Raw genomic sequence first — 25,063 nt, 5'->3', positions numbered from 1 at the left:
GCATGTTCCTCCAGAGTCCAGTGTTTAGTAGACATACAGTAGTCCCCTCTTATCCATGGTTCTGTTTTTCTCTTTTTCAGTTACTTGCAGGCAACTAAGTCCAAAAATATTAAGTGGGAAATTCCAGAAATAAGCCATTTGCAAGTTTCAAATTACTTTTATCAGTATATAATGATAAATACTCTATTTTATTACTAGCTATTGTTGTTTATCTCTTGCTGTGACTTATTTATAAATGAAGTCTTATCATAGGTATGTATGTGGAGGAGAAAGCAGTATATCCTAGATTTCAGGCACCTGTGGGATATTTTGGAACGTGTCTCCATGGGTGAGTAGGACTCCAGGTTATACTGTTGGTGGGGTGTTCCTCACATTTTTGCTTGGATGAGTGGTTCATATCTAGATTCCATCTTGGCTCCATGAAAGGGATCTGAGGGCCAGGTGAGACTGGCCACTTTCCCTCCTTTGACCAGGCAGTTTAAACCACGTGCCTTCTCTAGAAGGAAAGAGGGTTGATTGACAGTATTTAAAACATAGCAACACAGATTGACAAATGGGGATATAATAAGATAGTGGAACAGGAAAGGACACAGGGCAAAGAAAGCAGGATAGGTGAGGAGGAGAGAGGTCAGAGTCCACCTTCAATTGATACGCAAAAAGAACAGGAATGTTCAGATCTGTTTTTCTTGATTTTACATATAGGATTTCAAATTATCAAGATCATAATCAAAGAAAAGACTAATTTTTCCAGAACACTTAAGATCCTGCATTCTATGTCCCTTTTTACAGTTTTATATTGTTTCCTGCTTACCCAAGGACTTTCATTTGGAGACAGAATTCCTAGAAAGTTTGAAGTCATAGATGGAAAGAAATGAGTTTTTATTTACTTTTTTTGGAAGAGGCATAGAAATTTGGGTGGAATTTGTAATGAGGAAAAATTCAATTTTTTATATTGCTTATTAGAGGACCAAACTCTTTGTTAGCTTGAGAAATGAACATGAATCATGCATTACCTGGTTTGCTTGTTAAATTAGCTTTTGCTATATTTAGAAATGTAAAAGTGTGGGAAAGGTTGATTTTTCTGTTTTTGTTTGAGAATGAGCAAGGACCTCCCCCCCATCCAAAAACTCACCCTTACCATTTATAGTCCCAATAGGAAGGTAGGAGGATCACAGATACATGCACCCCACACATATTCCTCTCCCACCTGCCCCCACTCACATGTACATACCTATGTTTCTCCCCCACCAAAGCCCAAAGCTTTTTGCTCCTTTCTTTTAGAGCTATGTGCCCTGCCTGCTTTGGGTCCTGCTGTCAGAGATGAGAGGCAGAAGAACAAGACAGATCAAAAGGGGAGGGAGCCCGCAGTGGCTGGCCTGGTTTATGACAGGCACTGGCAAATCTAGAGTTTATAGAACAAGCTGGAGAATGTGAATCTGGGGGAAGGAGGACAGGAAGTGTGCTGGGAGTCGCTGGGTCCCTGGACGGGCATCTGTGCCTGAAATCCAGACAGAAAGGGGAGCAAAGTGCAAAGTGCAGAGTGTGTATGTGAGAACAAGTGGATAGACAGCATCCAAAGCTAACTGCTCCCTCCACATGCAAGGGACTGTTGACCCAGGGTCAGGGCTGCCTGCCACTTACATTCAGCATCTCAGACACAGCTGTCTCAAGAAGCATACCATGAGGGCTTTCTGGAGAAAATTATTCCAAGAAGTACTGTAGATAGTAAAAACTGATCAAATTAAAAAAAAAACTTGAATACGAAAAGGACATATAATGGTCATGAACAACCAGAACAATAGCGTTTAGAGCCATCTAATTATAGTAAATGTATTAACAAAGCTGAATGCAAATGTCAAGTATCTTAGGCTAGGGATATGTTGAGTAAGGTGATCATGTAGTCTTTCTTACTACTCTGCATAGTGCATACAGTAGGTTTTAAAAAAATATTTGTTGAGTGAATAACATTAAAAAAAGAAATTGGTAATGATAATACAAAACTGAAAAATCCAGATCATTTTGATAGAACCAGGTTTGTAGAGAGAGGAAATAAATTTTGTTAAATCTCTTATCTCATGCAAAGAAAATCAGTGGACACTATTTTATACTTAACTTATACTTAACTTGTGTACTTATAGTTGTAAGTGATATCTATTTAAAGTTAAAATTAAAGTAATGCAAAAAAATAAGCTCTGGAGAAGAATGAAAGAAAAAAGAAATAAAAATGATGTTGCAAAAGATAAGGGGTCTCTTTCAGTATAGTTAAATTTGGGCTGGAATTAGAACTCTGATCTTTGGGCCTCAGACAGGCACTAGATTTCCTAGACCCTTTGTCTCTTCATCTGAGAAGAGATGGGAAATAAAAATCTAGAGATTCCCTTGACTCCTTTCATCTGTGGGACTGCAGAATGGGCAAAGAACTTGACCCTCTGGGGATGTTGACAAGTTCTCTTGCTTTTTCTGTCCAGATATGAAAAGGACTCAATTTATTATGCTTGATAGGTTAGGTGTAGGCTATCAAATGGGGATTGTCTGAGGCCATAGCTAAACCCAAGGACAGCTTAATGGTAAGAATTTAAAGCATGAGGTCACCCAGGATAGGGAGGCAATTTGGAGATAGTCAACTTCAACCATGTGCCATGGGCATCTCTTCTTGCTCCCATGTAGGGGCAGGGCTGGGTTTGAGAACAGCATGGAGCTTTGTCAGGAACAGCATGAAATTTGATGTAAAAAGATTATGGTTCAAATTATGCCTATCCCTTCCTGCTTGTCCCACTTCAGGGAAACAAAATTGCTAAACTGACCATGTGGAAAATGGGTCCAATCATATTCATTTCATAGGTTTCAGGGAGAGTGAATGGTAAAATGTATACACATGGATTACAATAATGCAAACATAATAGACACAGGAAAAAACAAGAAAATGCTGAAAGTGTAAACTCACTAGAGTGCAAATACTTATTTTCTTTTCTCTGTCAATAGATTTTTCTGACATTCAGGGCTAGTATGTTTGCAATTGAAGCAGTTTGTGTAAGGTGCATAAGCACACATGTACCGGGAAGCTCCTGGTTAGCCATGGTGCACTGTCAAACATCCATGTCATTGTCAGGAGTGAAATTACAGAGCTTGCTTCAGGTGCTTGTGCCTGAGACTGCTCCTGACTCTGGGACCCCACCCAGAGCCTGACTCACAAACCCAGTTCTCTGCCTGTCCTGAATAATAATTCACACCCTGAACTTGACTTCTGCCATGCTGAATCTCTTGTATATATTGAATAGGAGATTAAAAATAGCCTGGGAAGTCCCATCACTGTGGATTATCTGGGGTTGTCTAATGGCTTCCTCTTGGCATAGCCATTAGAACCTGGAGGGCCTCCTCAGACCTAGGCCTCCAAAGTTCTGCTGTCAGCAGCAGGTCATTCCTAGAAGCATAATTATGCTGCATTCTGAAGCTCTCGACCATTTGCCGTCTCCTCTTGAAGCCCTGAAAAGCAAACCTAAGAGGAGCTTTGATACTACCAGTCCCCAAAGCCAGTGAATCACACACCATTCTGTCTGCCAGCCCCCTCTATGACTCACTCATCCCTAAATGGTCTTTACTCTAATCCCCCTTTCTTCCTTGATGACATGGTCCACAGTATTGCAGGAGACCCTGCTGAAGACCTGCAGAGCATCTGTAGAACTCCCTAAGATTCCCCTCCTGGGGTTATTCTAGGACTTAACAGAGGACTTGGCATGGAATTCAATATTTATAAATAGTGTGGAAAGACTGAAAACCACATTCATGAAAAAATAATTTAACTCCTTTTGATTTTAAACTCAAATAAGACACATGCTGCCCATCAGAGCCCCTGGTCAGCATGAAATAAGCTAGGTTACTGTTCTAAGATGGTACAATTCCAGTCAAATGTAAAGACATGTGACACTGAGGTCACTTAATGCAGCTAATACCAGGTGAATATAGAACTTGACCTGGACTCCTAAGAGGCCAGTCCAGTGCACAGCTGGAAGAAGCCCTTCCCACTCTGCCTGTGGCTGGAGGACCTGGCTCAGCCTTCATGGTTCCCCCACCGTGAAGCTGTCATACCAATTCTGTGACAGAGTTCCTATATTTGGCCTCCAATATCCTTGCCAAGGAGAGCTCTATTCAAACCATTTGGTCATCCATTAGCTGCTTATCCCTCAAAAATAGTCCGCGTGGGCCTGGGCACATCCTGAGAGTCCTATTTGGGCATTTCTTAGAGTGACAAGAACAGTGCGACTCACTGTGCCACGTGGGCAGTCAGAGCATCTGGGAGGCAGTGTGCATGCTGGGAGGTGGCAGCACCAGGTGGTGCCTGAGCACTCAGCACTCTCCCCTGCCTGTTCCTGTTACTAACCGACTTGTAGAAAGCCGGGGAGCATGGTCCTGCTGATGCTCCCTGTGGCGTCCTGTCTGCATGCTCACCTTTGGATGCTGCTCTGCTGGCCTCAGAGTGGGCTGTTCCTCTCATCCAGCCTGTGTTTGAAGGGGTGAAGGGGCCAGTGTGAAGGAGAAAGGTGCCAACGCTGGAGTCCAGATGCTTGGGCTCCTGACCTTTCTCTGCCAGCAACTTGCTGTGTGACCTCAGGACCTCTGTCCCCAGGAGGAAGTCACTAGCATTTCTGATGGGATATTTTTCCTGCGTGGAATTGTTGTGTGCAATGCAGGACATTTAGCCTACCTGGGCCTGATGTCTCTCATCATGTGCTCATCAGAAAGTCTCTCCTGTTCCCCAGAATTGAGACAGCTCCTCCGGGAGAGTTCCCTGTTCTGTGATCATGCATCTGTTTAGTGATTTCCTCACCTCTGACATTGTGGTGTTCAAGGGAAATTGCGGGTACTGATATTTTCACTTTAGGCATCTTCTCCTCCCCACCATCCCACCATGAGATCCCTCTCATCAACATCTTCCCTGATTCTAGGGCTTCCCCAGCAGCCAAGCCCTCCCCCATTCAAAACTTACCCCTCTGTGTCTGAGGCCTCGTGGCTGACTCTCTGCTTGGTGGGATGATCCCTCACCAATTTATGTACTGAAGCTTGAGCTGGGGGAAGTGTATGGATGAGTCTGTAGTTGGGAAATCAGTGCTGGGTGGGACACAAATGACAGCCCAGGTTGGTCTCCAGCCTGCCTGTACAAAACATTGCCAGCCTTCCCCTCCTAATCTTTTCCCCAAGCTGACACTGCTGCTGAATCTCCTTGTGCTTGTACTTGAACCTGCGCACAGAGAAGGTTTCCTGATGGAACACACACAGGCTCAAATCCCAACTCTGCTTCTTACTGTCTGTGTGACTTGGTGTCCTTTACCCAACTGTGCAGAGCTGCCATTTCCTCATTATCAAAAATAAATTGAGATATGCCTTTGCTTTTCCTTGTACAAAGTAGATGCTGAAGAAATGGCAGCCGTTGTTATTGCTGTCCCTGTAAGCCTCACCACTGCCCTCTCCTCTCATTCAAAGAACACCAAAGCCTTTCTAACTGAATATAAGGTACAGACTCCTTCGCTGGTGTGGAGGCCTCTGTGATTTCCCTGTCCCATTCTAGTGTTCAGTCCCAATGTACCCTGCATCAACCCAGTGGGTCCCCTCTGTTCTGAATAAACCCAGTCCACCACTCATTCCACTGTCAAGATGCAAAGTCATTTCACCATTCTAGGCATTTCACCTAAATGGCATGATGGCCCTTCATCACCTGGGGTAAGGCCGCACTGGCATCTGGGCCAGCTGAAGCTGAAGTCCTCTCCTACCTGCTGTGCTGATGCATGCCCAGGCCCACAGGGGTCACTTGACTGACCAGTGGTGTTCCTACAAAGTGCATTGGAGCATGCGCTAGGCTGTGTTTTGCTGTGGTATGACATGGCATGAATGTTGAACCACCTGTGCAAGATGACACTTAGGTCACACCAGCAGGCCGAGTGCTGAGGAGGCTGCTGTCCTGGCTCCACTGACCACTGATGCCAGAGGCTAACCAGGGTGCCACCAGGCTCCTCTCAGGCTGGGTGCTCCTTGGCACCCAGAGGTCTCTCCAGAGGTCTTGCCTACCCTCTGCCCCCGTATCTTCTGGTCCTTCCTCAGAGCATCCCATACAGAGCAGATCTTTCAGATCTTGGCTGCAACAGAAATGGTGTAGCACTTAGCATGAGGGTTTTTAAGGGTCCCATGTACCCTGAGATTCTTGTACACAGATGCTCTTGAGGAACAAATCAGACCATGTGCAAATGCTGGTTGCTGAGATAAGGTGGAAGAATCATGACTTTGGCTCATGGTTTTGTTATTTACTGAGGGTACTGGTTTCCTAGGGCTGGAGTACCTCACCATAAAACAGTGGTGAGGATTTCAAACTCAAGGTGCCAGCAGGGTATGCTTGCTCCAGAGTTGCAGAAAAGATCCTTCCCTGCCTCTTCCAGCTTTTGGTCACCCTGGGCATTCCTTGGCTTGAGGTTTCTTCACTCCAATCTCTGCTTCCATTTTTGTATGGCTTCCTCTGTGTGTCACTCATAGGGACTTGCCATTGAACTTAAGGCCCACTTGGGTAATCAGAGATGATCTCATTTTGGAATCTTTAATGACATCCGAGGAAATCTTTTTTTTTTCCCTAATAAGACCACATTCACAGTCATTAGGATTAAGATGTGGATGAATCTTACTCAACTCACTCTACTGAATGAAAATGTCACTTGGCCTCTCTGACCCTCAGTTTCTTCATTCATAAAATGCAGATAGTATTGCTACTTCACAACACAGTTATGAAAACTAAAGTAAAAGAGTGTTTACATTGCAAATATTCTATGAGTACCAATTTTATCATGCAGATTCTGATCCAATGGTCATCACCAATTCCTTGACCATGCACACTGCTGATCAGCTCTGTGACATCTCCTGTTCCCTCCTTGGTCTTCCTCCTCTGGCTCCTGACATTCTCTATGTTCCCCAAACTCCTAGCACAGTAGCTTCCATGTAGAATGTTCTTAAATACATGGCACATTTTAAAATTAATCCATAGCCCTAGGCCATGGCTTGAGTTCTTAGGACCATGGAGGAAGCAGTAGTGAGAATCTAGTTTCTCCCCTGGCCACTAGGGAGGAACTTAAAAGTCACAAGATGGGGATGCTTGACTTGGCTCTGCCACCTCAGAACTTTGTGACCTTAGTCTAGCATCTTAACTTTTTTGAGCCCCAGGTCCCTCATCTGAAAATGAAGCTGATGATGTCTCTCTTGTGGGCCTAGCTCTGGCTCAGTGAAGCTCAGCTGGGATGCTGTGGGTGCGAAGTGCTCCCTAAGCACAGCCTCATCCTCATTCTGGCTTTGGCCAAGGGCTACATCCTTTGACTCCAAGTACTTGCCCCTGCTCAGCTCCCCTTCTTTTTTCAGGTGGGCTTCTCTGCCTCCTCTTCCATTTCTGATCCATCACCCAGGTTAAGGTCCAAGGCCGCTGCCTCTCCTGGCAAGAGCTTCCTCACTCAGCCCATTGCCTTCAGATAGCCCGGCCCTGAGCAGATTATGCAGGCTGCAGACACATGACTGGGGATTTCACATCCAGGCACTAGGCCTGCCTCCCTGCTCGGGTCCCGCTGGCACCATCAGGAACAGCCTGATACCAGAGAAAGAAGGTCCATTGTGTGACTCAGGAGAGGCCTGGCAGGGGCCTCTGGACCCAGCACATTGAGGAGAAAGGAGACCAAGACTGTGTGGGCAGCTAGAGCTAGGTCAAGTCTGTGCGCTCTCTAGTCACACAGACCCTCTGAGCCTCATTCTCCTCACTTGTGAATGGAGACGACACTCCTAGCAGGGCTGAGGGGAGGACCACACTGACACAGAGGAAAGGACCCTGACATTCATGACGCATTCTGTGTGCTGGTGCAGGGCAGAAGCTTTTCTCATCTAATTGGTACATCTCTGTGCAGAAGGTCAGAAAAGCAAGGTTCGGACATGTGACATGACTAGCCAAGAGTTGACATCTGCAATCACACTTCACTGGTCTAGCTCTTACCCCAGAGCTGGCCCCGCTACTCACAAGAGCTCGGACCCTGGCTCCTAGTGGGAAGGCACCATGGCTCTTGGAGGAAAGGGGCTCCAGTTTGGCCTCAGTGTCACTTAGCCACGTGAGAAGGCAGCCTGCTGGCTCGTACCACCTTCCACTGGCAGAGTGACCAGTGGTCAAAGATGGAGTGGCCTGGGTGACAAGCACTCTCCAGAGCCAGCCCTTCCTGTCTTCAGTGAGCTCCAGGCAGTGCCTTCGCTGCTCTCCTACCTTCTAACTATCTCAAGGGAGCCCTGAGGACACTGAGCTTTTTCACCCTGACCCTGGCCTGAGCAGTTCCCTGGCAGAATGACCTTTTCACCAGATTCTGACCTGTCTCTTATGCTCTGACAGGGGTCCCTCCCTGGCTCCCCTGGCCTCATGCTGAGTAGGGAGCCCATCTCTGGCTCCCACAAAGCCCTGATGTGTCCATTTGTGTCTATGAATCAACCAGGTGTGATGACACTGGGCCTTGATTCTTCTCTTTTTGTGATCCAGGGTTGTTTTTAGTGGGCCTGGGCCAGTGGTTCTTGGAGGGCGGGCAAGAGGGAGGCCATCTTGAAAAAGTTTTAACATCTCTGTCCAACTCTCTCTCACCCCATGTCAGAACTGGCTGGAGACAGGTGGGGTGTAGAGACGGAAGTTAAGAGGGGTGGTTATTTTTAAAAATACCTCTAGGCAATTCCTACTGGAGACTGGCCTCTCACTAGCATCCTTGCCTTGGGAAGGCCACTGAGCTGCCCAGGGAGACAGAGGAACACCCCTTGTTCATAGGGGTTTGGGAAACTCAAGTTCACATTCAGGCCTCGAGACAAGGAAGCCAACAGCAACATTGGCATTAGTGCCTGAACTTGACCCGGTTAAGTGGAAGGGTGTGAGTATTTGGGATAGTGAGAGCTGGTGGAAAGAGGACCTAGGGGTGAGGGCAAGTGCAGTACCCCAAGGTTCCTCTGCAGTTGTATAGAGACCCTCCTTAGGCTGATAATCTATCAGTGGTAAACTATTTCTTTTTTTGTTTCAGAGTTTGACCATGTCCTGAGCTGGTGAGAGACGCCTTCTGTGACTTTCAGTCAGATTAGCCACCAGATCCCAGCAAACATGACCCTCGCAGGTAGGTCCCCACATGGCATGGAAGAATGGGCTATTTTTCTGCACATAATGATTTATGGACGCACAGAGACATGTCTACTTGCAGGGCCAAGTAGAACCTGACCCCAAAGTTAAGCAGAAAAGGAGACACACATAATATGAAAACAGGCCTTCAATTTCTGAAAAGTAATGCAGGCCAACATCATCATCTAAACTTGGCTGTCAGATAACCCAAAACCACACTATTGGGAAACTAATAATGTATTGCCCAGCTGTGCCATCTCCCAAATTAGTGATTTTTAAATTTTTTTTGTGTGTGTGTAGTATTGAAGATTGAACTCAGGGTGCTGTGTCACTGCTACATATCTAGCCCCTTTTTAATATTCTATTTTGAGGCAAGGTCTCACAAATTTGCCAAGGGTGGCCTTGAAATTGTGATTTTCTGGCCCTAGCTTCTGAAGTCGCTGGAATTACTGAACATGCACCAGTACACCTGGCCCCAAAGTAATGATTTTGAAAGTGAATAAAAATAAGTGCAATTAGAATTTTTTGACCACCCTCTCTCCCCCCAGTAACAATTTCTTCTTGTGCAAACATTTTGCCTCTGTGCTTTTAGCAGGTCTAACCTCAGGCCTGGGAAGAGAGCACAGGGGTAGAGCATGGAGATATCTCCCATGAGGAGGAAGGGCTTTTATTCTTGTCCCAGCCTTTGTCCCACCATGGTGGCTCCTGACCATCTCAGTCCCCAGGTGGTGGGTGGGAGTATAACTGAAGTTTTTCTTCCTTTTGCTCATTGGTGTATTTTTTCTTTTAAAGTTTTTTAAATGCCCATTCAGTATTTCTGCAGTCACTTATGTTTTCAATTGTAAAAGAGCACAATTGGCTCTGTGCTGGGCAGGTTGCTGCTGAGAAGGCCTGAGAATGCTAAGCACAAAAGCATGTCCACTATCTCCAGGGAAGTGGGGAGAGATGGACAGGGGTCACCACTGTGGCCTGGGCGGCTCTGAACTGTGACCTCCAAACACAGAGGGAATTGGTGGTGGTAGAGATACACTCTTGCCTCATGGACACCAGTCATGCTGGCTTTGGCCACTGTGCTAGGAAGGTCAGGAAGAGCAGCCCCACTTAGCACCCAGTGTGGAGCAGAGGGACAGTGATGACTCCCTGTCCTGTCTTCTTCTCCACCCTTTGTGTGGCACTACCCAATGTTTCTGGTAGAATGGAGCATGGATTTTCTACATCCCAATGCCAAAGAAGTGACTCATCCAGGGTGAGCATGGGGAGACAGAAAGCTGGGTCCCAGAGTCAAGCTGGGGGCTGGTGGTGGTGCTTGAAATCTATACCTGAGGATGCCTGGCATTTGGTGCTAGGAGGGGAGAAATACTAGATAGGGCCACTGGGTGCTCTGGAAGGGGACAGATGAGGGGCTGAATCAGACGCCACAATCCTAAGGAGGTGGTTCCAGATGTGAGAGGTGCAGGTGGCTTGGGTGCATTTCTGGAGCTAAAAACTCCAGACCAACTCATGTAGATGTGGGTCTCTGAGGCCAGCCAGGGTCCCCAACTTTACCTGCCTGATGTTTCCACAGCCTACAAGGAGAAGATGGAGGAGCTCCCACTGGTGTCCCTGTTCTTCTCCTGCTTCCTGGCTGACCTTCTGAATAAGTCATCTTACATATATGAAGGTCAGTGAGGACTCAGTTGAGGAAGAAAGGAGTAGAGGCTCCCTCCTGTGCATGAGGGTGCAGTCCCCAGCCCCCATTTTATGAAACTCTCCTTCCCGTGCACATGCTCCTACCCAGAGTGCCAGGGTCCAAGCTGCAGGGGTCTAGCCTGGGGCACTAGATGGCAGCTGGGATCTGAATCAGGCCCTCTCTAGAGCACTCCCTCTTAGCTTCACCTTTGTTCATTTCTTGAACAAACAACACCAAGGGGAACCAGGCAGAGAGTCCACCCTCAGGAACAAACCAGAAGGGAAGAGGGGACACGGGGTGGTTGAGCGGTCTCCTAGGAAAGGAGGAGATTCTCCAAGAGTCTGGAGGTGGGAAGAGGGCTTCCTGCCTGGGCTGTGGTGGCTGTACTGCTCGGGGCCAGTTTCAGAGATGGTTCCTAGACACTGGATGTCCAGGTTCTCCTGCTGGGTGTGGGGGACAGGTCACCTCCTATTTCCTGTTGAGAGGAAGGGGTGTGGTTGGCCTGGCAGTAGGTGACGGTGGGTTTGGATGACCTGGGATTGTCTTTTCTGTTTAGGCTGGTGTGGGAAACCGTGTAGGAGGAAAGATCAAAGCCAGATGAAAGACAGTGCTGAATGGACAGAAAGAAGAGAACAGGGTAGGAGCAGTCAGTGTCCACAGGCCACACAGTCAGTGGGTAGCAGGACGAGGAGGGGCCTGGGTGGGCAGTGGGTAAAATGCACCACTGTCTGACACCAGCAAGGACAATGGGTGAAAGAGCTAATCCTCAGAGGAGGCTGGTGGTAGAGGCAGAAGCCAAGGCAGCTGCTGTTGCTGTGGCTGGTGTCAGACATCACATGTCCCCAGGGCCCTAATTGAGGAGCCTGGGGCCTTACTGTGGCTATGGACCTTGGGCCCTATCAGCCCTCTGACCTTAGGTAGCAGTGCTCAGGACAGAACCAGGCCCATGGCCACTGGTTTGTCACAGGGACCCAGCTCTCCTGGTCCATGTGCATGTTTTAGGGGTCCCAGCTATTCTTCAGCAGGTAAGCAGTCATCGCTTTCATCATGCAGCAGACACAAGGGACCTGAACTGGTGCATCATCTTGGACATGGAAGTCATTGAACTGGAAGTCATTGAACTGAACAAATGCACCTCGGGCTAGTCCTTCAAAGTCATCCTGAAGCCACCTTCCTTTGATGGGATGCCCGAGTTCAATGCCTATTTTCACTGGCGGCAAGACCCATCACTGGAAGAGATCCAGAAGAAACTAGAAGTGGCCGAGGAACGAAGGAAGGTAAGTGCTTCTCTTTTTTGTTTCGCTCCCTCTTAGCATGGGCAGGAGGGAGCTGGAGAAGATGGTTTCTTCTCCAGGGATCTGTACGTTGTGCAGGCCCTGGCTCTGGTCAGCACGTGCCAGCCCCTCACCCTGATGCTATCCTTTGAGGGGCACCAAGGCCTCTACCAAGTACCCTGTGGGCGGGAAGCAATCTGGGTCTGATTTCAGGCTTCCCCAATTAATAAGGGATGACTCGAGACAAACTCTTGAAAAAAAAAATCTACAGTCACAATAGGAGGGGGCATGGGCTCAGAGGCCATGTCCAAAACAAATAATTGAGGCTGGTCTGGTGATAGAGAGTTTGAAAGACTATTTGCAAACACTTCTGTCTCATTATACTACTGCCTCACAAGTCCATGGTGGTAAGCAGAACAGGCATTATCCTTGATGTAGATGAGCAAACCAGTCAGAGAGTCAGATGACTTGTGCTGGATGACATAGCTAACATGGGCAGAGTTGGGACTAGAAACCAGTGCTTCAGCTCTGCGTCCAGGTGGCTCTTTGCTTGCCTTTGTTAGAAAGAAAAGCCCACCATTGTGTCACTAGGCTTTCATCACTGAGAGGGCATTTGGAGACAAGGAAATGGAAGCTGGAAACCCAGGGCCCAGGAGCTCACCTGAGAAGCAATTGGAAAGGTTCACACTGGGGAACATGAGCTGTGGAGGTAGGATAGACTCCAGGCAGCAAGGTGCCAGCATAGACATTTGAGAGGGCATCTTTCTCTGGGACCTTGATCCTACTCACCTTTATTCACTGGAGGAGACAGCAGGTGGGGTGGGAAAACCTTCTGGGCCAGTCTTTGGGTCACCAGTGGTCTACACCAGAATTATTTGGTGCAAAGTTTAAAACTACACATACTTGGACCCTGCCACACACCTACTACCATGGCTTTCTAGGGTTGGTCTCTGGGGACCATAGAGGTTCCCAGGTGATGCTGACACATGGTGGAGTTTGAGAACTACTGCTTGATCTACACTGTTCTCTGCCTCCAACCCATGGGAAGTTCTAGGTCCTCTCTAGGGACAGAGCTCTAGATTAAGGTCTAGCTTGGGAGCCTGGGTTGCCTCAATGGGTCTACTTCAAGTCAATTCTGCCATTTGAACGTGATTATACCAGGGACTGGAAGGCGGGTCATTTACCCAGCACCTGCCAAATGCAAGGTGCCATTGTGGGAAATACAAACTAGAAGACAAGAGGATCTGGAAGTTTTCACAGTGAGCAGTAGCATGAGGCAGGCAGGATGCAGCACTGCAGGTGGACACTGCCTTCACAGAGCTCAGGAGGTGCCAGAGCCGCCCTCCAGGCCCTGCCGTGATCAGAGAACGTGGCCCACCTTGAGGAGTCAGCTGAGGCCATGCAGCTGGCCATGTAGCTGGCCATGCAGCTGGCGGGCCGCAGAGGGCGGGGCCTGCCTTTGGGCTGAACTACAAATGAAGGATCTCTTACCATAAGAAAGCAGGTGAAGGAGGCGGAGGGGGGTGGGCAATAAGCAATAAGGGGAATGGACCAGGAACTCAGGCAGATGGCGCAGACTGGTGACTTGTAGGCGGGGCTTGCAGTGGTCCTGCTCTCCTAGGGGCTCCTCTCACACAAGCTACCCCAGCAGCTCCCTATAATAAGTCAAGCCAAGCTGCCAGTCCAGCTGTCACAGTAGCCAGATAAGGGGGAAAGAGGCTGGGGGCTCTGCGGGAGGCTGGGACCCACCTGTCCCTGGGCTCACTCACCTGCCGCATTCTGCCACTCCCAGGACGCCTTGGCCGACACTGCTCCGCTGTTCCTGATAGCCATCCTGTGCTGCCCTTCTCTCACCCCTCTACCTTCCTTTAGGCCCGGGGAAGCCTGTGTGACCTGCCCTGTCCCTCCCTTTCTTCCCAGGACAAGCATGCGGAAGAGGTGTGGAAAAACAAGGAGCTGAAGGAAGAGGCCTCCAGGTAAAGCCCAGAGGCCAAAGAAGTTTCCAGGAAAGCTGTACAGTCCCACAGCTCCGGTTCCAGCAGCCTCCCCCCGTCGACTGCTCTCCCAGCGCTGGGTTTGGAGAGGGGGGGGCCTAGGGGCGTTTCCTCCGCTTTTGGTGTTTGTACATGTAAAGAATTGACCAGTGAAGCCATCCTGTTTGTTTCTGGGGAACAATGATGGGGTGGGAGAGGGGAAAGAAGGAGAGTTTGGAAAGGAGAAGAAGTCACGGACATTGCGACACTACCCACTGCAGAATCAGGCCACCAAGGCCTCCAATTTTCATGGCTCTGCCTGGAAGAGCAGCCTCCAGGCACCCTGTTGAGGGAAGATGTGAACAAGGGGCAGTGGAAGTTCAGGGTGAATGATGGGCAGAGTCCTGAGGAGCCATGGCTGCAGGGCCCACAGGATAAGAAGCCCAGCCAGAGCAGTGCAAGGCAGACATGTCACTCTGCCTAGCAGCAGGAGGAATGAGGTGTGTGTGTGTGTGTGTGTGTGTGTGTGTGTGTGTGTTAACCATCATCTTTTGATCATCATGACCAATGAAACGTTTACTACAAATCTCCAGTGCTTTTCTTCCTGAATTTGTTTTTTGAGTGACTGGTAGAAAGTTCTAGAAATGTATCCGCCTCCCATCTGATAGCAGGTGCCTCTTAATTTTGCCATCCATGTATCTGAGGTGCTTCTGGAAGAGGTTGGTTAAATTATGCTGGCCCTTGGAATAATTGAAAGGTTTGCTTTTCCCTTCTTTTAAACCTTCCCTGTGGGTTGTTCCTGCCCTGTCCCTCCCTTTCTTCCCAGGACAATCAAGTGGATTGAGTGTAATGAATTGATAAGAAAAGAAACCAAATCTTCCTTACTATGGACTAACATTCTAATATGGTCCCCAGGATTCATTGTAAGAAAGAAGTTGCCTTAATGTGTTAGGTTGCTATAACAAAATACCTTATTCTGGGTCATTTATAAAGGAAAGAGATTTATTGCTCACACTTCTAGAGTCTGGGAGGTCCAAGATCATCTGGTCAAAGCTGCTCTCCACTCAGTCCTCATATGGCAAAACGGTAAAATGAGGGTAAAGCCCTCATGAGCTCATCACCTCCTGAAGGTCCTACCTCTTAACACTATTGCATGGGGGGTAGGTTTCAACATAGGAATTTGGGGGGAACCTCAATAGTCAGACCCTGGCAGAAGCCCTTTTCACCCTGGGAGCTTTGGGATTCTCAGTGCATCAAACTGTGATCAAGAAAATAAAATGTTTGCTAGTGGAAGGCAGAAAGAGCCATTCAGTAACAGAACTCATGTTCTCCAGGACCAGTACCATGGCTGGAAACAGAAGCCCCTCCCACTCCTCCCTTGCAAACAGGAGCAGGAGGGCAGTCTGCCTGTCCAGGGGCCCAGAGAATTGCTACACCCTGCCCTGCACACTGTGGAGTTTTGTACAGCTTTGCAAATAAACTCTTTGATATTGCCTTTTGTTTTTTCCACCAGTGGTATTGCAATTTAGCCTTGTTTTAGGAAAGGATAACTGGAGGATCAACATTGATGGTGGTGATGAAGAAGAAGGAGGCGGCGGCAGCTAATGCTTTGAACATTCTTACTAGATGCCTGGAAATTTTCTGAACTTATATATTACCTCACCTAATTCTCACACCAGCTGGAGGAGAAACTTATTCTTATTATCCTATTATATAGGAAAAGAAATTGAGGTATAGAAAGCATAACTCTTGCCCAAATTCACAAAGATAGTTAAGTGGGAGAACAGCGACTTGAATTTGGCAGCTTGCTCCCAGGGTCTGTATTTTTAGCCACTTCACTGTGCTGCTTCTTTTTAAAAAACTTTTTTATTTGTTCATTATAATAATACAGAACGTTGGAATCCATTCTCATATACATACATGCACACAATATAACACTGTAATTTGGCCAACATCCTTACCCTTTCCCTCCCTATCTCCCCCCTTCCTCTACTCTACTGGCCTCCTTCTATTTTCTGTGCTGCTTCTTGACACTTCCAAACTAGGCTGTGAGTCCTAGATCAGTGTTTCTGAAGCTGTGAGATATGACTCATTGGATTGTGAGCTCAGCTTTATTGGCCCTACCCAATCTTCCTTCCTTCAGAATAGAACAGAAAACTAAACATTAAAATGAATTCCAGGTAATAAGTACTTTTTCCACAGAAATTGTATCTCAATTTTAGTTTTTGTGTATGTATTTCTAGCATGCTGCATAAAACATATACATATATATGCACATATATATGCATATATAAATATATGTTTTTAAATTGGGGGTGGCAATCAGACCCTTTTGAATGAGCATGGAGACAGGATGTCCACTAAGCCCCAGCATCTGACCCTGAAATTTCAAATTATGTGCTCTGAATGGCGCACCTTCAAAGCATTAGGAAACAAATCCTGCCTTAAAAGTGTTTACAAATGGGGCAGGAAGCTAAGTGGCAAGGCCATGGTTTTTAAATTTCCAATTTACATCAAAATCTCTCTGAGAGCTTGATAAAATGCGGATTTCTTTGCTAAGTTTGTAAATGAAAATAATTGACTAGGTTTATTGAAATAGGGTCTTTTGAGGATTCCATCTGCCCTGGAACCTACAATTTAGCAATCAATTTCCATTTTTTTCCTTTTAAAAAATGGTTTAGTAAGATTAAATCTTATTTTAAGTTTTTTTTTTCTGGTAATTGGCAGGATTTATACTAAGTTGGTATTCACCAAGATGGGCAAACTCGTTGTTGACAGCTTTTACCTGTCCTCATCTGCCAGTGTCCCTCTGTTTGGCTGCATATGGGGCCCTTCCAGCTGCACAGCCCCTTTCCTGGGATTCTCTGGGACTCCCCACAGTCCAGGAGCTGAAGAGTTTTGGCACTGCAGGGGGCCTCTGAAGACTGTCACTTAAGCCTGACAGCTGCCATCTATTCTTATTGGTTGCTAAGTACAGTATTTACTTATTTTTAATTAACAGATAAAATTATATGATTCTTCATGAACAATGTGATGGTCCCAGTTTGAACCATTCTGAACAACAGAAAACTAAGCCATAGGTAATGCATCCAAGGGTAAGAGGATGACGGGTCTCTGTCAACTGGAGTGGGAGAAGCCTTCCTAGAGAAGAGGGAGCCTGGGAGCACAAGGACACTTCCAATAGGCAGAGCGGAAGAGGCCGGCTGGGGCAGAGTGGGTGCTGTGCTGGGCACTGGGGCAGGAGCTGACCCCCTAGAAGGGAACCCATCCATCATCAGTCAGCAAGAGTGTGTGCAAGAAGGGCGCCTGGGGTCCCCATTATGATGCAGCAGAAGGAGGAACTGGGGCTGAGAAAGGGAGGACTGAAGCAGAGGTGTGTTTTAAATCCTGCTGCCCTAAATCAATGACCTTTGATGGAGCTATAGCACTCCTGACAGGGGAAGGTTGGAAATGTGGCAGCAATTTTGGTTAGGACAGGAGAAGGTGCAGGTGGAGGCCTGGGATTCCATGTGAGCACCAGACAGTGTCTCCAGTCTCCCTTGACCTCAAATTGTAAATGAGAGACCTGTTCAGGATGATCCAAGCCCAGGACTTACAGGACCTAGCTTAGTTCTGCATAAGAACAGTGCCAAACCCTAGCCTTTCTAGCTCTGCTAATCCTGGGTTTTTCCCCTGATGGGGTAATGGCCTTGAGTGTAGATTGAGGAGTGGGATAGCTGGGTTAAATTGTGGTTCCATTCCAAGTTTTCCAAGGAATCTCCATACTGCTTTCCAAATTGGTTGCTCCAATCTGCAGTCCCACCAGCAATGTATGAGTGTGCCTTTTCCCTACTTCCTCACCAACACTTATTTTGTTTGTATTCTTTTTTTTCAACTGCTCCCAGCTGTTGCTTCATAAAGGAGAAGGAATTTTAAACTAGGCAGTTGAAGAAACACTAACATCTCAAACTAACCCATTTTATATCCTTTTTTGAAAATTTTCTGAACATGAAAACTTTGCTTTAAAACATTATTTTATTTTATTGATTTTTAAAAAATAAATGACAGTGGAATGCATTATAATTCATATTACACATATAGAGCACAATTTTTATATCTCTGGTTGTATATGAAGTGTATTCACACCAATTTGTGTCTTCTTACATGTACTTTGGATAATGATGTCCATCATATTCCACCATCATTGCTAACCCTCTGCCCTCTCCCTTCCTCTCCCACCCCTTTCCCCTATCTAGAGTTCTTCTATTCCTCCTATGCTCTCCCTCCCTATTACACTATGAGTCAGTCACCTTATATCAGAGAAAACATTCAGCATTGTTTCTTTGGGATTAGCTATGTTGTTTGTATTCTTGATAACTGCCATTCTGACTGAGATGAAATGGATGGTGTTAAAGAATATCATGCTAAGTGAAGTAAGCCAATCCCCCCAAACCTGAATGTTCTCTCTGATAAGTGGATGCCGGTCCATAATGGAGGAAGGCTTGGGAAAAATGGAGGAGCTTTGATTGGGCAAAGGGTAGGAAAGTGAGGGAAGGAAAGAAAAGATGGTGAAATGAGATGGATATCATTACCCTAGATACACATGTGTGAATGCACATAATGTGCAATGCTATGTCTTGTACAACCAGAGAAATGAAAAGTTGTGCTGCAATATCACAGCAGAATGCATTACAACTTATATTATACATATATAACACAATGTTTCATATCTTTTGTTGTATACAAAGTATATTCACACCATTCATGTTTTCATACATGTATTTAGGGTAATGATGACCATAACATTCCACCATCTTTTTTACCCCAATACCTTCTCTCTTTGCCTACCACCTCTTTGCCTATCTAGACTTCCTCTAATTCTCCCATGCTCCCCTCCCAAACCCACCATGAATCAGCCTCATTATATCAGAGAAAACATTCAGCATTTTTTTTTTTATTTTAGGAGGGGATTGGCTAACTTCACTTAGCATTACATTCTCCAACTCCATCCATTTACCTGCAAATGTCATGATGTTATTCTCTTTTAATGCTGAGTAATATTCCATTGTGTATATATGCCACATTTTCTTTATCCATTCATCTACTGATAGGCATCTAGGTTGGTTCCACAGTTTAGCTATTGTGAATTGTGCTGCTATAATCATTAATTATGATTAATGTGGCTGTGTCCCTGTAGTATGCTGTTTTTAAGTCCTTTGGGTATAAACCAAGGAGTGGGATAGCTGGGTCAAATGGGTTCCATTACCAGTTTTCCAAGGCATCTCCATACTGCTTCCATATTAGCTGCACCAATTTGCAATCCCACCAGCAATGTATGAGTGTGCCTTTTTCCCCACATTCTCACCAACACTTACTGTTGTTTGTCTTCATAATAACTGCCATTCTGACAGGAGTGAGATGAAATCTTGAGTAGTTTTGATTTACATTTCTCTGATTGCTAGAGATGATGAGCATTTTTTCATATATTTGTTGATTGATTGTATATCTCCTTCTGAGAGATGTCTGTTCAATTCCTTGGCCCATTTATTGGTGGGGCTTCTTTTTTGGGGGGGGCATTTGGCTTTTTGAGTTCTTTATATACCCTAGAGACTACAGCTCCATTTGATGTGCAAGTGGTAAAAATTTTCTCCCATTCTATAAGCACTCTATTCACCTCACAGATTGTTTCATTTGCTGAAAAGAAGCTCTTTATTTTGAATCAATCCCATTTATTGATTCTTGATTTTTAAAAAAATCTCAAAGGAAGAAACAAGGATTGTTTCTGTTGGAGATCAGTATTTTTCCTGCTTCCCTTCTCATCCGATGGGTGAGGTCGCTCGTTGTTAGCTGGTATCTCTGCCCTCAGGATGGCAAAGGTAACCAGGGAGGAAGGATTGGTCCTGGGTAGAGGGTACCTGGAAGTGGGGTATGGGACCTCTCTGTCCCCAAAGGGAGATTGCACCTCAAGGATCTCATTTTGGGCATGCTCGTGTGATGTGAGTGCCTGGTCTTATCTTTATCTCATCTGAAGACCTTCTAGTTCCTGGTCTCTGTGTTCGCCTGTAAACTGTATCACACTCACCATCTCCCTTACTGCTTTATAATAAGAGTCCTTTGTCTATGGGGCTCTTATATGCTGCGTACCTGCCATGCTAAGAGCTGTTTTGCATTGGGCGGTCACTGTGCCAGGTTAGAGACTGCTGGGGAGATGGGGGAGTTAGTAACTGGTACCTGACAAGCCTGAGTTCCAATGTGGGAGTTGCCCCCACTAAAGGTGGTGATGAAGGTGACCCAAGATGGAGGCGATTGCTTTCAGTGATGGGGTGTCAGTTGGATGGGGAGAGCCAGGTGATGGCATTGAACGATGAGTTCAGAGACTAGCTCCACCATCCTGAGGGCAGAGATACCAGTGTGTGGCTATCAGCTGTCTTCAGAGCCTGGATAAAGTTCCCAGGTACAGGCAGGCTACCACACATAGGGGACTATCTTCGCTGCTGCAGAGTCCCAGATGGAGGAGACAGGGGGGCTCCACGTTGGTATATGGGGGCCCACATGGGAGTGGAGGCCAGAGTTCCTGCATATGGGTAGCAGCCAGGTGTCCTGCAGGGGGGGCTGAATCTGGGATTTGTGCTTGGGTGGGTGGCCAAAAGTTCTGGCAGGTGCTGATGCCAATGGTCCCACTCAGGCACCCATTAGTCCTGCATGAGCAAGTAGTTGGGAGACCTACTCAGACACTGAGGCCTGGGGCCCTGCATGGGCAGGGTGGCCATGATTCCTGCACAGGAAATAGTAATATTGCTTGCAGAAAGCAGTATTCTCACTACTTGAATCCCAGGTCACATAGTGACACAGAATGCTGCCTTCCTCTGGCCTGCCATCTTGGATTACCCCAATCTTAATTTTTAATATCTTAAACACTTCATATTATATGTCTTATACATTATATATATAATTCATGTGATGTTAGTGCCTTGTCTTATCTCTTTATCTCATCTGTTCTCTTTAGTCTCCATTTTTCTTCAGCAATATACCTTATTGGGAATAATTGATTAAATTTCAGTATCCATTCTTTAACTTGTATTTGGCTAGGGTCACTTTGATCAACTTATCTTTTGATCATGATAATGGAAAATCCCATGAGAAAACTGAATGTGACTGAAAATATGATTAAGGACGTTTCATTGTTTTGCTAATGTCTCAATTCAGGTTCTGTACTTGCAGCTTCCTCAACCTGGATGTGGTTTTTGCAGATTTTGCCTTTGAATAACCTAAAACACTGAGGTTCCAGGCTGTTTCCCACAGAAACAACTTGGTCAGGTAGGGAGCAGTCCCAGCTGGTCAGGATTAAAACTCTTCAATTTGGACAAAATAGGGACTTGGTGTTTTCTGAGTGACCTACTCCACTACAGTGGTTTACTTATATAAACAAGGTGTGGATTTCTTCTATCTTGGCACCTGTACTCAAAATAGAGTAACTTATAGCAAAGTGCTTCTAACATGGAATAACTCAGGGTTAAACACAGCCTGAAAATTACTGTTTTATGTATCACAGAATCACACAGAGTGGGGCACAACCTGCTCCTCACCAGTACAAAACAAAACAAGTCAAAACAAAATAACAAAACCCAGGCCCCAATGTGAAATTCAAAATATCTGACATCCAATACAAATCTATCAAATTTACAAGGAGGCAGGATAGAATTACATGTACTTATTAGGATATAATATCCATGGAAGTAAACATAGAAACAACCAATGGAATTGGTAGACACACATTAAACTAGTCACCAGAAACATACATCCTGTGTTGAAGAAAGTAGAGGAAAGAAAAATGGAAGGAGACAGAAAAATATTTGAAGAAGTAAGGGCTTATATATTTATAATTTCCTAGAGTGCAAAAGTATCAGATTTAAAATTTCAACAAGCTCTAAGAAGAAAAAATACAGAATAAAAATTCTGGAAGAAACATCTTGAGCAAATTCTTGAAAAACAGTGGCAAACAAAATATTCAAAGAAACTATGGTGGTGTAGCTTGGTGGTAGAGTACCTGCCCAGCATGCACAAAGCTCTGGGTTCAATTCCCAATACAGGAAAACAAAACAAAGCAAACAAACAAAACATTACACACATAGGCTCAAAGCTAATCATAGTACATTTCTTGTTGCAAAACGATTCTCATGTCTGAATATATACCTCCCAAATTCGTGTGTTGAAGTTCTAAACACAAAATACTTAAGAAAGCATAGAGACCTTAGAGGGAATTAAGTTAAAATAAAGCCATTAGGTTGGATCCTACTCCATATGACTAGTCTCCTCATAGGAAGAGAATAGAACCCAGTAACACAGAGGGAATACCACATGGAGACTGGGAGACGATGGCCTTTCACAAGCCAAGGAGAGATCTCAGAAGAAACTCACTCTAGTAACACCTTGATCTGAAACTTGTCGTCTCCAAAACTGTGAGAAGATAAATTTCTGTGGAGCTTTGTATGGCAACCTGAAAAATTCTGTGTAATAATAGAGCAAAATCTTTAAAGGGCTGAAAAAAAATCCTGACAATATTGAACTCCATCTCCAACAAAAATATCTTTCAAGAATGCAGGTGAAGACATTTCAAGGCTGGAGTTGTGGTACTAAGTTCAAGGCCAACCTGGGCAACTTAGTTTGACTCTTTCTCAAAAAAAAAAAAAAGTGGAGTGGGGAAGGAGTTCAGTTGTAGAGTAGCCAGAATTCAATCCACAGTACTCTAAAAAATATTTTTAGGCATCAATATCTAAGAGAATTTACTGCCAGCAGACCTGAACTAAAATAAATGATGACAAAAGTTTTTTAAGCAGAAGAAAAAATGCTATTAGATTTGTACAAAAAGCTAAAGAGAATCATAAATTATAAATATACAAATACAAATGCATAAGAATTATTTTTTTCCATTTTTAAGTGTTAAAAGCAACATTAATAAAAGTTCACTGTGGGATTTACAATGTAAAACTAAAATGAACTACAGTAAGGCACAAAGGATGGGATGGGCAACCAGTGATGTAGAACTTCCGTCTACTGTACACACATGCATATAACTTTTTTAGATATACTCTTGTAAAGTTTCACACTATAGGTGAAGTGGTATTTTATTTTTTGTAGGTTGACTGAAATAAATTGAATATGTATGTTACAAAACTTAGAGCAACAGCTAAAACAACAATGAGAAGGATTTCAACAGAAACAAAGAGGTACAGATAACAAGCCATTTTAACTTGAGATAAAATGGAATACTAGAAATATGGCAAACCCCAAACAAGGCAAGTGAAGAAGAGAAAAGGAATAAAGAACAGTGTAAAAAGCAGGAAACAGGAAGCAAGCTGACATTTAATGATGATTTCATTAAATTTAAGTAGTCTAAATACTCCAGTTAAAAGACATAGACCATCTCAATGGGTCAGGAAGCAAGACTGAGCTATTTGCTAGATTTCAAGTTACACACTTTACATATAAATAGGATGATTGTTTAAAGTAACAGGATGAACAAAGATGTATCATGTAACCACTAATGAAAAGAAAGCTTAGTGGCCACGTTAATATTAGACAAAAGATTTCAGAGCAAGAATTATTATCAAGGATAATGAAGGATTATATCTAATCATGAAAATGAATTCATCAAGACAACATAATTCTAATATATTAACAATTAATTATAGAGATTTAAAATACATGAAGCAAACCTGATAGAACTAAAAGGAGAAGTAGTTAACAAAGTAGAATGTTTGTATAATTTTTCAAATTAATATAGAATAGCCATTAGAAAAGACCATAATGTAGACCATAAAACCACTGTCAAAAGTTTAAGAGGATGAAAATCATATAAATTAAGTTCTTTGATCATGATGGAATTAAGAAATTAGTAGCAGAAAGATAACTGAAAAAATCCCAAATATTTGAGAATTAAATAATACACTCTAAATAATACATAGATGAAGCATAGATCACATTAATGGTTATAAATCTTTTGAAATGAATTGGAATAAAAATGCAGTGTATCTAAATTTACGGGATGTAGCCAAAAATGCTTAGAGAGGAACGGATATCTTTAAATGCCTTCTTGCGGAAGGCAAGTTTCTGTTTCTTGGGAACAGAGATGGGCAAGTCTTTATCTCTCAATGAGAGAACAAGACCAAAGACTGGCAAGTTTCTACCTCAAGTATGGGCAAATTTCTATTTCTTGAGGATAAGAACAGTATTCATAAAGTGGGGGTGGGGAAAGGAGGATGGCTTTAGTCATGCCAACAGCTTCCTTTTGGTTTTAATATTGGGGTTTAGGGTGGCTTATGGATGGAGGTTTCTTCTTCTTTGGCTACTTCCTGCTGGCATGGGGGTGGGTGACAGGGGCAGAGGCAGGTCCTAGAGGGGTTTCTTCTGTCAAGAGAGTATATTCCCTCAGAAGTGTCTCATTGACCACTTGGTTGGTCAAGGTCTTAGTTCTTTTCATGATGGCTTCCTGTAAACACTTAAAAACACATGATAACAAAAACATCAGGCAGAGAAATGGCAGAGAGAGATCCCAGAAGGTGTAAGCCCCAAGTAAGGATGGGTTCCCTAGACTGGGAAGAGAGGAAGCAGGGAGTGGCCAGAGAACGTGAGTTTGAGCATAGCTGTTAGATTCTGTAAGGTTTCTATGTTTTGTTCCACTTTTCCTGATTGGTTGACATAGTAACAACATTGTTCTCCAAGGAAAAGGCCAGTGCCTCCATTTTCGGCTATTATTAGGTCTATTGCCCTCCTGTTTTGTAGGGTGACTTCTGCCAGGGAGAGGAGCTGAGCCTGTAGGAGGCAGATGGCCTCAGTTGAAGTGTCTGTGGATTAGACTACTTCCTCGCCAAGTTGGTCAAGTTGGGAGGCCAAGTTAAGGCTATGTCCAAGAGCTCTCTCTTCTGTCCCCAGGGTTACCAGTGAGGATGTTAGACTGATGACTATGAGGACTGGAAGGACGACTGCCCACTTAGATTGTGTTGTCACGATGGAGGGG

The 25,063-nt window shown here is 44.9% G+C and overlaps 1 pseudogene; it reads left to right on the top strand.

Annotated features, from left to right (window-relative positions):
• The first annotated feature begins 336 nt into the window (after positions 1-336).
• Positions 337-14,074, top strand: LOC144373078 (stathmin-4-like; annotated as a pseudogene).
• The last annotated feature ends 10,989 nt before the right edge of the window (positions 14,075-25,063 follow it).

This window comes from Ictidomys tridecemlineatus, unplaced genomic scaffold (genome assembly GCF_052094955.1).
Source record: "Ictidomys tridecemlineatus isolate mIctTri1 unplaced genomic scaffold, mIctTri1.hap1 Scaffold_223, whole genome shotgun sequence".
Taxonomy (NCBI): Eukaryota; Metazoa; Chordata; class Mammalia; order Rodentia; family Sciuridae; genus Ictidomys; species Ictidomys tridecemlineatus.
This window is presented reverse-complemented; position numbering and strand designations above follow the sequence as displayed.